The sequence below is a fragment of the Camelus bactrianus genome, chromosome 23 (assembly GCF_048773025.1).
Source record: "Camelus bactrianus isolate YW-2024 breed Bactrian camel chromosome 23, ASM4877302v1, whole genome shotgun sequence".
NCBI classification, from domain to species: domain Eukaryota; kingdom Metazoa; phylum Chordata; class Mammalia; order Artiodactyla; family Camelidae; genus Camelus; species Camelus bactrianus.
The window spans coordinates 37860234-37876330 of NC_133561.1; the positions used below are offsets into that span (position 1 = coordinate 37860234).

A 16097-nucleotide genomic window follows, 5' to 3' on the forward strand; every position below is an offset into this window, starting at 1 on the left:
GAAAGAATTCTATACCAAAATCAAGAAATATATTATTTGATTTGGCTCAGTCATCTTGGAAAAATCATGTCCCAATTCATTCTTACTGAAAAGGTGATTATCTTCCCAGATGTGTTTCTGAATTCTTTTCATAGAAGCCTTTATCTCAAACTGGATTCTAACACTTCCACTGGTAGACTCTCTTTATATTAATCAGGGTGAATTAGTGTGCATTAAAGGTTATTTGATTATTAAAGTAATGAGTAAACTAGATTAGTTATTTTGTTCATATTGTAAGTTCTTGATTATCTTAGTCTGTGTGGAACTTAGGACACTCATACTCACTTGAGGAAACTCAGTCATCTATTGGGCATTTCTGATATGATCCAGGTCCAGTTTTACATGTAATGTGGATAATTTCATTTTGGCAGGACTATCTCAAATGTGCTCCATTCCAGTGTCTACATTTATAGACTGCCATTTGTGAAGGGCAGGGTTTTTTTCTATTCTTTGTGCCTCTCATGAACCAATTTGTACTCAGACATCAGCAGAAGAATAAAAGTATAGAGGAGAGAAGTTAAGAGATGACAGAAAAAAGGCAGCTAGAAAATGTCAAAGACTATCAGCTGAATAAAATATGCTTTGAAATTTGTATGTGGTTTTGTTTAGAGGCATTGAGTGAGTTATTTAGAAGTAAAGGAATTTTGAATTTCCTGAGCTGTCAATCTGGAGGTGGATTGGAGTGTTAACTCAGCATCAGCACCAGGACTTGCCTCTCAGAACCTTTAGACTTCCAGAGTAAAGGAAAATGAGAAAATCAAAACCTGAACTTTCAGATGCATGAGTAGACAAAACCAGCTGCCTAAAGGAATTCCATCTTCTGAACTCCGGCATTTCATTGCATAATACATAATTCAGTGTCCCCGAGCACAATGAGGATGCTACATCCACATTTGTAATGGAAAATAAATACACTTCATAGGAGTTGTCTGAGGATTCAAGAGGTAACTTCTAATAGGAGAGTCTAAGTCCTTGACCTATGGAGCACTTACAACTCATGTGTCTCTAGCTGCTTTTCCACTGTCACCGGTTGGATCTATTGGGTCAATAACCATACCTTATCAATAATTGTATCTCTAGGATCTATGAATGTGCCTTATGCATTTTAAGTGATCAATAAATATTTGACTGTTAAAATGTTCTTATGAACATGATTACTATTCTAAACTGTTCAAAACTAATTAATTTGACTTAGAGTAATAAAAATTTCTATACTTTATCAATATTGCACTTTATTAAGACTAAATAGACCTGTCTCAAACATTTGTGAGACTCTTCAAATTTCTTAACATATTCAATGGGAACAAATAAAATCTTTAAAGAATGCTCAAAAATCTAAGTCTATGATAACTATCCCACCAAGATAAATAAAATAAGATAAACTAAGTAGGTCTACACTGTGTCAAATTCAGCAACATTAGATGGAAAACAAATGGTATGAAAGATATAAAATACTGGGAAAAAACTCAATTAGAAGGACATTGAAAATTATAGACCCTGAAATATTGTTTCAGTCTAGATCCATTTGAAACATATGATCACAATTCATGCCTAGATGTGTTCCTATTTAACTTTCTATATAGTTATTTCCCATGGAACCAATAGCTTTTTCTTAATGATTGAGCACTGTCTAAAAAATGATGTAGCAAAAATTTTGAGGTCCTATTAAACACCTAACCAGCTCATCATACTTTTTAAAAAGAAAAAAAAAAATTTAAATGTGGGAGCCCATGATTGGGTTAACAAATTGTAACAGATCCCAGCCACTTATCTCCTTAAAGAAAATGTGCTTAGCAACTGCCTTGAGGTTTTAGAAATGACCCAGGCCCCTGGCTATAAACAATGGGTGTGCCTGCTGTTAGTCTTCTATCCCCAAAACAGCCTTGGGCTGGAATGGAAAACAAGTTATAAAAAGCTGCAGACTCAGATGTGAGAAGGCTGGGTAGCCAATGCCGGGTAAGATCCCCTGAGGGGGCAACCTAAGACAGGCACAGCCACCTGAGTCCAAGTTGTCAAGCAGCTGATTGTTTCCCCACGTAATTTCAGTGTCTCATCTCTACATTAGTTTTATGTAAGTTTTCCCCCAAATCCACTCTTTTGTCTAGTTATCCAAAGGATCATTCCCCAAGTGATGGATGGATTGACTGTGTCATTACCGTATGCAATTCTGGAAACTGTCTTCTTTTCATTGTTTACATTAATGTGTGGAAATTGCCCTGTCTGTCTTTCTCCAAATCACATTCTCTTTGAAATGTATCATTAAAACTAATCTTAATCTGAGGGATCTTTCCATAAATTAAGAGGTCAACTGAGTGCATAATGTGATGTGTTCTTTTTCATTTACAGTATTTTTAAGTCCCTCAAAATGAGAAAATATCCATGTCATATACCCACGGACAAATAGATATTGGCATTTTATTTGAGTCTGTAAATCTTGTATCTAAAAATATACATGAATTCTGTTTCCACAGATACTAAAATTCATTTTCCAATAATGGATAAGTATAGGTCATAGGTCAATGAATCTAAAAAGTAACTAAATGTCTCTGAACTCGAGTTTTCACATTGTAAGTTTTGAGTTTCCCTTTGTAATGAGGCTGTTAGTTTACATATTAAAAAATGTTATTGAGAGTTTATACACAAAAGAATAGGAAGTAGAGACTCTAACTGATATTTTTATAACAATGTTCATAGCAGAATTATTCACAATAGCCAAAAGGTGGAAACAACCCAAATGTCCAACAACTAATGAATGTATAAACAAATTGTGGTAGATGTCAGCCTTAAATAGAAATGAAATTCTGAGATATGCTACAACATGGATGAAGCTTGAAGAGGTTATTATAAGTGCAATAAGCCAGACAGAAAAAGACAAATATTTTATGATCTCCCTTTTCTGAGGTACCTAGAAGGGTCATGTTCTAAGATACAGAGAGTAAAGCAGTGGTTCCCGGCGACTGGAGGGATGAGGAGATGGACAGTTACTGTCTAATGGGTACAGAGTTTCAGTTTGAGATGATGGTAAAGTTCTGGAGATGGAGAATGTGATGGGTACACAAAAATGTGTTATGTATAGTTTACCACATTAAAAATTATCAATAAATAAAATCTCTACAGAGAACCAGAACATTTAAAGATATCATGCATAAGGTAACAATTTATAAAGAGCTATATTGTTTCCATTATTTTAAATATATTAAAATATAAAATAGTTGTTGAAGTCTCTACACTGTATAATGAAATCTAAAATAAATTATTGTGAAGACTATATAAGTGGCAGGTTATGTTGTTATGTTGTGTTTTGCTCTGTGAATTCTGAAATGCATAGCTCAGTATGCATGTAAAGAACTCTAATACAAAACATTGGAGAAAATTATTATCATTGTTCTTATTCCAATAATATTTTACAAAATGGAGAAAATGCATGCATTATATTATTCCTGGAGCTTCTGGTATAAAATGTTTGAGGTCATATGATAAAACTTGCTTCTTAAGAAATATACATCATTAATTTCAAGTAAGTCTCTTTTCCCCATTCTTATAGCAGGAAAGAGTTTTTGTAAATATGTTACCTGGGTTTTCTATTTCCTCTTCAGTCCCTTGTTCCAAATACAGACTTCCCCACTTCTGTCTTTGGTCCTTGAAGATGAAAGTTTAGTTCTATGAAGATAAGTCAGAATTTCCACCACATCAAACCTGGTATGACTGCAGAGAGATCAGGATACACTTAATCATTTTGTCACATAAGCATACATCTCTTGACCATGACCATGTTCTTCAACTTTGATAAACATTTTGCAGTTTAGATTATAGAATTATTCAGAGTTGGCTTCAGGAATATGCAATTGATATGGATGGTAAGTCACTGAATTTGAAAGCTGTCACTGGAAATATATTTCCAGATCAAATTTAAAACTTTATAATGATGTTTAACTGACCAAATTAATTGAATAAAGCTTTGAAAATAGTGTTAGTCTATTCTACAATTTTGAAATAGCACAGGGAAATATACACAAAATGTTATGATAACTCACAGAGAAAAAAATGTGACGAGTGTGTATATGTCCATGAATGACTGAAAAATTGTGCTGAACACTGGAATTTGACACAACATTGTAAAATGATTATAAATCAATAAAAAATGTTAAAAAAATATATGTATGAAACTTAAAAAAAGAAAAAAGAAAATAGTGTTAGTCAATAATACAGAAAGCTGGATAATTTTTTAAAATGGGCTTTATTTTGGATTTTTCAAAAGCATTTATATGAATATTTTAATATGATTCTCATCTACTAAGATTATCTCTTTATTATCTACTAAGCTTCTCTCTTACATCTTGACAGTGACATAAATACCCAAGGAGAAATCTTCCCCCAGTTAATTGAAGATGTGTTTGGGAACTTAATCAACAATGAACAATAAATTACTTCAGAGTTGTCAAAACAGTTTGTCCCCAAGGCTGCTCATTCAACATTAAACTCACCAAGGAATCATGCTCTAGAGAACTGAGATCTTCCATAAGTGCCTTCCAATGCATTGTATATTTTCAGAGGCTTCTCCTGCCAATCACATTAGGGGAATTAACTAGAAAAATATCATTCTAATACCAAAGAGTGAGTCACTTATTAATAGCAAATACATAAGCTTGCTTGAACAAGAATCCTTTATTTTCAGTTACTCAGTGAAATCTTCAAATCCAAGGTGGTACTGGAGTGAATTAAAAAGATGGTCTTTGTGTATAGCAGATGTACTTAGTGAGATTATCCATAAGTGATTTATTAAATGTTTCAATTTAACTCAGATAACATCCACATACAAAATTCCAACTCAGAACTTCTGTCCAAGAGAAAAGAATCTCTCTTAAAAAGAAATGCAAAAATAGATAAAGACTCATAATTTGAAAGAGACAATTATAAATTAATATAAGGAATACATAAACTAAATCCAGAGGTCTTTAACATAGCTATTGCAGCTCCTTAAATCTGAATCTCTGTACACATAGTCTAATAAAACATACAACAGGCACATAAGATCGCACATAACTCACACATGCAGCATAACAAAGAATACACAAGATTCAAAATAATCCTAAAGAAGCAAGATTTAAATTCCATTAGAGAGATCTCTGGAGCTTATGATCCAAGCCTGAGAGGAGAGTGAAGGAAACTGAAAAAAACTATAGAGAAAAAAAGAGAGAAGTAACAATTCCAAGGAAGATAGAGTATAGCCATAATCACATGAAAAAGAGTAAATCACACTAATTTTATTTTATTTATTTTATTTTATTTTATTTTTATTGAAGTATACTCAGTTTATAATATTGTGTAAATTTCTGGTGTACAGCATAATGTCTCAGTCATACATATATGTACACATAGTTGTATTCACATATTTTCTCATTCTCGGTTACTATAAGATATTGAGTATAGTTCCCTGTACTATACAGAAGAAACCTGTTTTTCATCTATTTTTATGTTCAGTAGTTAGTATCTGCAAATCTCGAACCCTCAATTTATTCCTTCCCACCCTCATTTCCCCTTTGTAACTATTAGTTTCTTTTCTATGTTTGAGATTCTGTTTCTCTTGTAAGTAAGTTCATTTGTGTCATTTTTTCTTTTAGATGACACATATGAATAATATAATATGTTATTTTTCTTTCTCTTTTGGGCTTACTTCACTTAGAATGACAATCACCAGTTCAATCCTTGTTGCTGCAAAATGGCATTATTTTAGTTTTTTTTTTTTAAATCACTGAGTACTATTTCATTGTACAAATACACCATAACTTCTTTATCTAGTTTTCTGTTGATGGGCTTTTAGATTATTTCCATTCTTGGCTATTGTAAATACTGCTGCTATGAATACTGGGGTGTGTGTATCTTTTTCAATTAGAGCTCCCTCTGGATCTATGCTCAAGAGTGGGATTGATAGATCATATGACAAGCTGGTTTTTATTTTTTTTTAGCAGTCTCCATATTGTTTACCATAATGGCTGCACCAAACTACACTCACAACAGCAGTATAGGAGGGTTCCCTTCTCCCCACACCCTCTCCAGCATTTATTGTTTGTGGGCTCTTTAATGATGACCATTCTGACTGATGTGAGATGATAACTCGTTTTGATTTGCATTTCTCTGATAATTAGCAATATTGAGCATTTTTTATATGCCTATTGGCCATTTGTATGTCTTAATTGGTGAATTGCTTGTTTAGATCTTCTCATGGTAGGATAGGCTTGTTTGTTTGTCATTTAGTCATATTAACTGTAATATATCCTGGAAATTAAACCTTTGTCAGTTGCATCACTGTAAATATTTTCTCCCATTCCATAGGTTTTTATATTGTGTTGCCTATGGTTTCCCCTGCTCTGAAAGATTATGAGTTTAATTAATCAGGCCCCATTTGTTTATTTTTGCTGGTCCTGGAATTTTATTTGCAGGGAGGTTTTTTTACCACTGGTTCTATTTCACTTTTAGTGATCAGTCTGTTCAAATGATCTATTTCTTCTAGATTCAGTTTTGGTGGACTGTATGTTTCTAGAAACTTGCCCATTTCTCCTAGGTTTTCCAACTTGTTTCCATATACATTTTCATAGTATTCCCTTATTTTTTATTTTTTATATTTCTGTGGTGTTGATTGTGATTTTCCATTTTCATTTTTTATTTTGTTTATTTGCACCCTCTCTCTTTTCTTCTTGGTGAGACTGGCCAGAGGTTTGTTTATTTTGTTTGCACTTTCAAAAAACCAATTCTTGATTTGATTGATTTTTTCTTTTTTTTAATCTCTTTTTTTATTTATTTCCTCCCTGATTTTTATTATTTCTTTCCTTCTGCTGACTTTAGGTTTTGTTTATTCTTCTTTCTTTATTCTTTTAGGTGGAACAATCTTTTGAGAAAGGCCTCTAGCTCTATGAACTTCCTTCTTAGGAGTGCTTTTGTTGCATCCTATAGATTCTGTGTGATTGTGTTTTCATTGTCATTTGCCCTAAGGTATTTTTAAATTTATTCTTTGATTTTATCATTGACTCATTGGTTTTGTAGAAGCATGTTGTTTAGTCTCCATGCAGTCATTTTTTTTCTTATTTTTCTTTCTGTGGTTGATTTCTAATTTTATGTCATTGAAGTCCTCATAAAAAGGGAATGTTGATGAAGTTGCAGAAAATTTAGAATGCTTGTACATTGTTAACAGGACTATGAATTGATGCTACTATTATGGAAAATAATACAGACATCCCTAACATAAATTTAAAAAAGAACTAACATATGATCTATCAATCCCCCTTCTGGGTACATGTAGAAAGGAAATAATATCAATATCTTGAAGAAATACTTACACTCCCACATAAATTGAAGCATTTTTCACAATAGCCAAGTTATGAAAACAACCTAAGTGTCTTTCAACAACTAAATGGACAAAAAAAAATGGGATATATATACAAATGGAATATTATTCAGTCACAAAAGGAAAGAAATTCTGCCTTTGGAAATATGAATGAACATGGAGGACATTAAGTGCAATAAACCAGATACAGAAAGATGAAAATTGTATTACCTCACTTACTTGTGCAATCTAAAACAGTCAAGCTCAAGGAAGCAGATAGTAAGCAGAATGTGGATTCCCAGGGGCTGGAGGGTGGGATAACTGGGGATAAATTGCTCAAAACATACCAACTTCCAGTTATAAGATAAATAAGTTATGGGGAATCTAATATACAGCAAGGTGGTTACAGTTAATAATACATTATTGCCCACTTGAAATCTACTAAGAGAGTAGATTTTAAGGGGGTCTTACCAAAAGAAAAACTAACCCAAATATCAAAATGATAATTATGTGAGGTGATGGATGTGTTATTTAGGTTGATTGTGATTATCATTTCATGATCTATATGTATATTAAATCATCACACTGTACATCTTAAATATATACAGTTTTATTTTGTCACCTATACATCAACAAAGCTGGGAGAAAGAAAGAATACATACTATGTGATTCAATTTATATGACCATCTGGAAAAGACAAAGCTATAGGAATAGAAATGGATTAGTGTTTGCCAGGACCTGGAGGTGAAGGGAGGAAGTGATTACAAAGAGACATGAGGAAATATTTTTTGTGATGAAATATTTTGCGTAATAATTGTGATAGTGGTACACAACCATCTGCATTTTGTCAAAACTTATAAAGCAGACTAAAAAGGAAGAATGCTGTACTGTAAAGATTAAATATTATGTAAAAATGGAAAGTACAAATACTTCCTACATTGAAACACTTGGAAAGTATAAGACAAGATTCTATTTATAATAGCAGCAAAAAAAAAAAATCAAAATGACTAAAATTACAAAGAAACATACTAGATATACATGAACATAAAAGAAGACTTGTTAAGTGGAAAGACCTACCGAGTTTGTGAATAAAATTTCTCAATTCTCTAAAGATACAAGTTCTTTCTAAATAAAAACTTATTGCAAATACCAACTAACTAATTTTTTACCAGACTAGCTTATTTTGAAATATAATTATGCAAGAATAGACATAGTTCTGATAAGTAATTGTAATGAAGAAGTCCTTGGCTCATAAGGTATCAAAGTGTATTTTAAATCAAATACAGTTACATCCTGTGTTGAATGACACATGAATATAGAGATCAATGGAAGATAATAGAGGTCTGAATTGGATCCAGTCACATGCCATTTTTAGAATGAATACTTGGAATATCAAAATTATGGGGAAAGTATGCATCTATATAAATGACCATCTCAAAAAATAATTGAAATATGATCCCTAATGAACTCCTTACATCAAGATAATGTGTAGATTGTATAAAAATTTAAACATAAAATGTGAAACAACAAAAAGACCTCAAAAGTTAAATGTTGGAAAATGTGGAAAAATAATTTGGTAACATTGAAATAGGAAAATTCTAAGTAAGTTATAAAATACAAAGGAAATGTTGATAGATTTAATTATGTAAAGGTAAAAATATTTCTATATGGACCAAAATATTCTGCACAGTACAAACCCTCTGAGGCAAATCACAAACTGACAAGTAATAATTTAATATGCATGGGAATGGGACAATTTCATCTGCATATGATTAAATCATTAAATCAGTATGAAAAGTATCAGCAGTCAAATAAAATGCAAAATTAATTACTTTGCAATTCATGAGAAAGTAATACAAATCACTTTAAACATGTGAATGGATGTCCAAATTCAATTATATTTATTTATAATTAAAGTATACAAGTGAAACAATATTTCTTCATTTAGATTTTCAAATACCATAAATGTTTACTAAACATTGGTTGTTTGATAATGCCACAAAACAGGTATTTTCCAGAAATAAAGGAGTAGTGAGTTTGGTACAAGCTTACGGATGGCATTTTGGCCACCAACATTATAAATCACATAACAATTGACTCAACAATTTTACCTTTGTATCAACATTATAACTACATATACCAATTGACTTAATGATTTCATATCTAGGAGCTTATACTTACAAAATTTCAAAAATATTTCATTGCAGAACTATTTAACATAAAAAACTGGGAAAAAACATAGAGAAAAACAGATATATCGACTTTTGTGTATCCTTTATAAACTAAAGAATTTTGAAGAAACAGAGAATGATTTAAGTCTATATAAAATGGTATGTAAAGATTTTCAGAACACAGAGTAATAAGCTGCAAAATTTGTACACTTGAAACATAAACATACACATATATGGAAAAATACAAGAATAATGACTTGAAGAACCTTAAAATCAGAGTATAGTGACTATATCTAAAAAGACTAGGAGACACTGGCATGGGATATGTAGGAGGTTTATTCTACACTATTTTATTTTGCATACATCTTATTTCTAATACTTATTATTCTTCATCACACTTATGAACTTATTTTAAAAATTAAAATATTACACTAAAAATTTCTTATGTAAGGAAAATGAAATTGAATAAATGAGTCCATGCAAAATTAAATATTTTGATTAGTACAGAAAGATAAAAAAGATAATCAACTGAAAATAAAGCTAAGAATGAGAAACTACTAAAAGAAAATGCAGAAATTAAAAATCACTGTAACTCAATAAAAATTTTATTGACTAATAAATTATATATTACTTATTGACTCCTTACTAGAAACGCATTCCAACATTTTAGGCAAAGTGACAAACCAGACATCATATAGTTTATATTCTAGCAAGGAATTTTTATTAATAGCACAAACATACAGTTCAATTTGAATTATAATTACCATTAATCCTTCAGGGAAAAAGAAAGTTTCATGCAGATTAATGAAGACTTTTACATCCTGGGAGATCAGCCCTAATGCTAAATTACTTCCTTTATGATGAATAAAGCAATTATTTAATACTTGATCTGACTTTTTTCCTCCAGAGCTTCTTCATAGCATTAGTCATCTCTGAATTTCTTGAACTGTAGGTTAATGGATTCAGCATGGGGGTTAAGACTGTATAAGACATGTTTAATGATTTGTCAAAGGGGAAGGTCTTAGCAGGTCTTGCCTATATGAAAATACAGGGAACAAAAAAGCAGACAACCACAGTGATGTGGGAACCAAAGGTCTGGAGGACTTTCCACCTCCCTTCCTGACTCAGGTTCTTTAGAGAGTGCAAGATGACTCCATAGGAGATGAGTAAGAGCAGAAACACAGTAGTGCAGATCAGTCCTCCACTAGCCACTACAAAGAGGCCAATGACATATATGTCAGTGCAGACAAGTTTCAGTAAGGGGTACACATCACAGATAAAGTGATCAATGACATTGGGGCTGCAGAATGGGAGCCTATAAATAGTGCTAACTTGAATAACTGAGTGCAGAAAACCTCCAACCCAAGACACCATCACCAGCACAACACACACCCTTTGCCTCATGATAACCAAATAATGCAAGTGTTTACAGATGGCCACAAAGTGGTCATAGGCCATCACCAACAGAAGGAAGAACTCTGACCCACCAAAAATGTGCTCTGTAAACAGCTGAGTCATGCAAGATTCAGAGGATATGGTATTTTCCCCCAAATAATAAGTCTGAAATCAATCTGGGGGTAAAAGAAGATGAATAAGTGGCACCCATAAATGATAGGCTAGCAAGAAAAAAGTACATTGGTGACTTCAGGGTCGTACTGACAGTTATAGTTACAATAATGAGCAGTTTGCACAACAAGGTCAAAATGTAGAAGAGCAAGAACATAACAAAAAGGACTTTCTGCTCCTTTGGATCCTGTGTGAGGCCCAGGAGGATGAAATAAGTTACATTGTCCCTTGGTTCCATCTAGTCTGTACAGGAGGTGATTTCACATATCAGAAGCATTTTACCTACAAAACAAGGCAGATAACTTTTAAATGTATTCATTGCAGTTTTATATTTTATTTATCCATTCCGTTAAAACAATATGTATGAAGTATTTGTGCCCAATGTATCATAGATATTGTGATTACCAAGTTGGATAAGGCATAGTTCCCTCTCTGTGATATGATATATTATCAGGAATCAAACAGCTTCAGATCCACGTAATGAAAAGCATCACTAATATTTACAGAAAGCTAAGAGTCAAAGAGTAGGAATGTATTAGTCAAACTAAAGTTAAAGAAGGCTTCTCTAAAAATGTAATTCCTTAGCTAAGCTTCTAAGAGAAAGTGAAAGGACAAGAAAAGATGGGAAGGAAATTCCATGAAGGTATACCATTTGTAAGTCCCAAAAATGTAATACTTGACACCCACATAAGCTAATTTACACATCCCAGTGTAGGTAGATCAAAATATGAATAGATGGCCAGTGCCCTGAACTGTCTCAGAACTACCCAAACTTCTTTATTACTGTCTTAGGTGGACATTCCCCCTTTTCCTGATGATTCATTGCTGAAGCCGTCCAGTTTTGTACCACCAGCCTCTGTCTCTACATGTATAAGCAGCATGTGCAATTTTGGTCATCTCCAGCTGGGTATCAATTTAATATATATAAAACATCATTTAAAATGTCCACAATAACCAATGTGTTTCCCACCTCATGAAATGGTACCACCTTCAAAGTAATTGTTCAGATAAAAAGTTCTCACAGTATCGTTTGATTCTTTGTTGCTTTCATATTAATTATTAATACTTTGAATACTTCCTGTTGTCCCTACTTTCAAAATACATCACAAATTGGGTCATTTCCTACCTCCCCCCACTTCTTTTTTTGCCCATTGTAATCACTTCTTGCCAAGTCTCTCCACTTTTATTCTGGCCTCTATGAATCTGTTCTCCTTAGGTAGTCCAAAGTTTGCTCCTTAAATTTTGTTCTGATTGTATCACCCAACTGCTCTAAACACTTCTAGTGGATTCCAGTCATGTACTCAGAATTTTATGTGTCACATTTAACGTTGAGTCATAAGAACTGTATTCACCTTTTTATAGCTGAAAAAAATGAGGCTCAGACCATCTCATTAATTTCCACAAGGTCACGCATTTTTACATGATAAAACTGGAATTGGAACCTAGGTTCAATTTATCTCAAAATGATTTATTTCTTACATAATGAAGTCACACAATTGTGAATCCTGGTTCCCACTATGTACTATTATTCTCACCTTGTGGAGGCTTGTTCCATAATCTAAAGGATGACTTTTTAAATTACTCATAACCTGGAATTCTGTTTTCATCTGATTTGACAGCAGAGGTCAAGAGACTGCATTATTACTTGAGGATATATCCTATTTCATTCTGCTATGTTTATTTATTGTATGGAGTCTCCTGAATATTCAGAAGATATTTTATTTTCACTGCAGATTCTTTAAAAGAAATACCATGGTGACTACAAAAAACAAAGGTTTATCATGTTTGGATAATGTATCAAAAAGGTCAGCAAATCCTATATTTACATAGGAAGATTGTAACCAGCCATTTTCTGAGGGAAATATATCTCAAGTAACTTCATTTCCTAAACTTCAAAATAGAAAAATATCATTTAATTTTTTAATCCTTCTCATCTATCTTGTTAGTGTGGCCAGACTAGTTGATTTGAGAGTTTGAGATGCATTCTGTTTCTTTCTTTTTGTTGTGATTTGCTTGAAGCCTAAAAAAGATCTCCTGAAAAATTATATCAGTTCTTAAATGATAGTATCTCTGTTCCCACTCGGGGCTAGATCACTGGACATTTTATTCCTTCTAAACTCATTTGTTGTTAAGCCTTAGAATTGGAAAGTTTCCAAAACTGATTGTCACTTAATTAAATTCACTGGGATTTTCCACTACATTTTAAAAATTCATCAGTATGTAAAGAGGCTACCAAACCTCATCGCAGAATTAGGGTAAAAAAGATGTCACATAAAAAAAAAAAAGAAAAAAGAAAAACAGCTTTATAACTGCTTTCAAACTATTGCGAATCAAGAATAAAATAGCAGCCAAATCATCTTGTTTCAGGGATGACTGATTCCTCAAGTGTTTCCCCACTTGCCATAGCAAGCTTATCATCCTTTTTATTTAATATTCGATTTGTGCTGACTTGACATTTATTAAATTCATGAAAATGTTATCACCATTTCAGATATGATATCTAATACTGTGTCTAATTATTATTTATTTTAATGCTGAAGACAACTATGTGATACAAGGAACTGTGTTATATTTGAGGAGACAGCAATCATTAAAAGAAGGGAAAAAAAATCAGATGAAAGTTTCTTCCAACATGGATCTTATATTCTTATAATAGAGTCAGACAACAAAAAAGAGATGATTTAATATATTAGGAGGTTAGAGGACCATTCCAGCACTAAGAATGCTTACAAGGTCAGCCAGCTTTCATCATGTTCCTCTCTGCAGACACAGAGAAATTATGTATGAGGCTTCCTAGAGATAGATTAATTAATTATTATTTAATTAACATATTGATTTATAAATATACTTATAAAACTAACATGTATATTAACTTAATACTCTATGTGAGTTAAGGAGTTCTATTACAATTTAAAAGACTCTAATAATAAAGTGTTCACAATAATTAATATTTCTGAGCATTTAGTTATCTAAGAGTTTATATAGATTCTTTTATTTGATCTAGAAAATATCTCCACCATTTCCCATTTAACAAAACTTGAGGAAGTTGTGTTTTGCCAAAGTTTATATTAAAATGGGAAAGTTAAGATTTGATCTCAGAAGAATCTTCCTCAAAAAGACTATGCTCTTTAACATTATACCATACTTGAACTGGTCACCCAAAGCTCAAAAATGTACGTGAAATTTGTAATAATGTAAAATCCCCACCAATAAAGCAAAACTGTGAAAATGAGTTCCTTAAAGTGAATAGCTAGTTAAGATAATAACAAAAATGAGTTTTTATTACTGAATCTAAGTTTATACTGCTCACCACACAACAGGCCAACACACTGAGACACAAGTTGTTAGGGCAAGGAATAGTGACTTTATCTGGGGAGCCAGCAGACCAAAGATAGGGTGGACTAGTGTCCCAAAGAACCATCTTGCCTGGGTTTGGATGCTAGTTTCCTTACAGAACGGAAAGGGTAAGTGAGACAGTAAAATATAAAAAGTGAAAGGTGTTGCAAATATTTGCTGGTTCTGGCCAGACTCCAGAGGGTGTGTGTGTGAATGTCCTGTGGTCAGTCACAGGTGGGCCTGGTCAGGATGTTTCCTTGAGCTTAACAGAGCTATTTTAGGTTAATGCTAAGGCACGGGAGACCGGTTCTCAGAGAGGGGCCATTCATTATGTATACTTTAAGCTACAGGTGACCCCCCCTTTGGTGATTAACTTGTAGCAAAAGCAATAGGGCACAAAGGTGAAAGCAGACCCACTGTGAAGTCATAGCAGTTCCTCCCGATCACAGGTGCATCCAGTTTAGTGTCTCTGTGTAACAAAGTGCAAGTGTGAGGAAACTGAGAATTAATCACTTCTATATAGATTCGTATGTAATAGCCTTCAGAAGGCTAAGTGGTGCAATGCAAACTCGCAACACAGACATAAACACATGCATGTGTGACAACATGCTGGTATTTGCAAACGTTATGAGTCAAGTCTCAGAACAGAGTAACTGCACCTGGAAGACTGAGAGACAATTGTTTGGGAAGTGGAAGAGGTTTTATTCTACACTCTTTCATTTCCATGGATTCTATTTTTAATATTTATTATCGTCTATCATCCAAATTTTATTTTAAAACTAAAATATTACATTAAAATTTCACAAGTAAGGCAAATGAAGTAAAGACAATAGTCCATACAGCATTAAATATTTTAACTAATATAATAAATAGAATGATGATTAAACACAAGATTCTGAAAAAATGAAACTAAGAATGAGAATGTAATAAAACTAAATGCAGAAATTCATTAAAATTAGTGTAACTCTATAAAAATATCATTGACTAATTCATTAGATATTATTTATTGATTCCCTATTTAATGCATTCCACCCCTCTCCACCCCGCTAGGTGCAGTAATCAACCAGATACTATAGGATGTACATTCTAACATGGAAACCATCATTGTTTTTGAACATATAATTCAATCTTTAATTTAATTATCAGAAATCCTTTAGAGAAAAAGAAAATTTGCATTAGATTTACGAAGACTTTTACCTTCCAAGGAGATTGGCCCTAATGCTAAATTAGTTTCTTTGTGAAGGATAATTCCCTTATTCAATACTTGATCTGCCTTTTTTCCCTCCAGAGCTTCTTCATAGAATTAGTCATCTCAGAATTTCATAGACTATTGATTAAATGGTTCAGCATAGGGGTGATGACTGTTAAAAACATGCTTAATGATTTATCAATGGGGAAAGTCTTAGCTGGTCTCACATATATGAAAATACAGGGAACAAAGCAGCAGACAACCACAGTGATGTGGGAACCACAGGTCTGGAGGGCTTTCCACCTCCCTTCCTGACTCAGGTTCTTTTGAGAGTGCAAGATGACTCCATAGAAGATGAGTAAGAGCATAAACACAATAGTGCAGATCAGTCCTCCATTGGCCACCACTAAGATGCCAATGACATAGGTGTCAGTGCAGATGAGTTTCAATAAGGGGTACATGTCACATGTAAAGT

At 32.9% G+C, this 16097-nt stretch overlaps 1 pseudogene; it reads right to left on the reverse strand.

Annotated features, from left to right (window-relative positions):
• Positions 1-10404: 10404 nt before the first annotated feature.
• Positions 10405-11335, reverse strand: LOC141574853 (olfactory receptor 4A47-like; annotated as a pseudogene).
• Positions 11336-16097: the final 4762 nt, after the last annotated feature.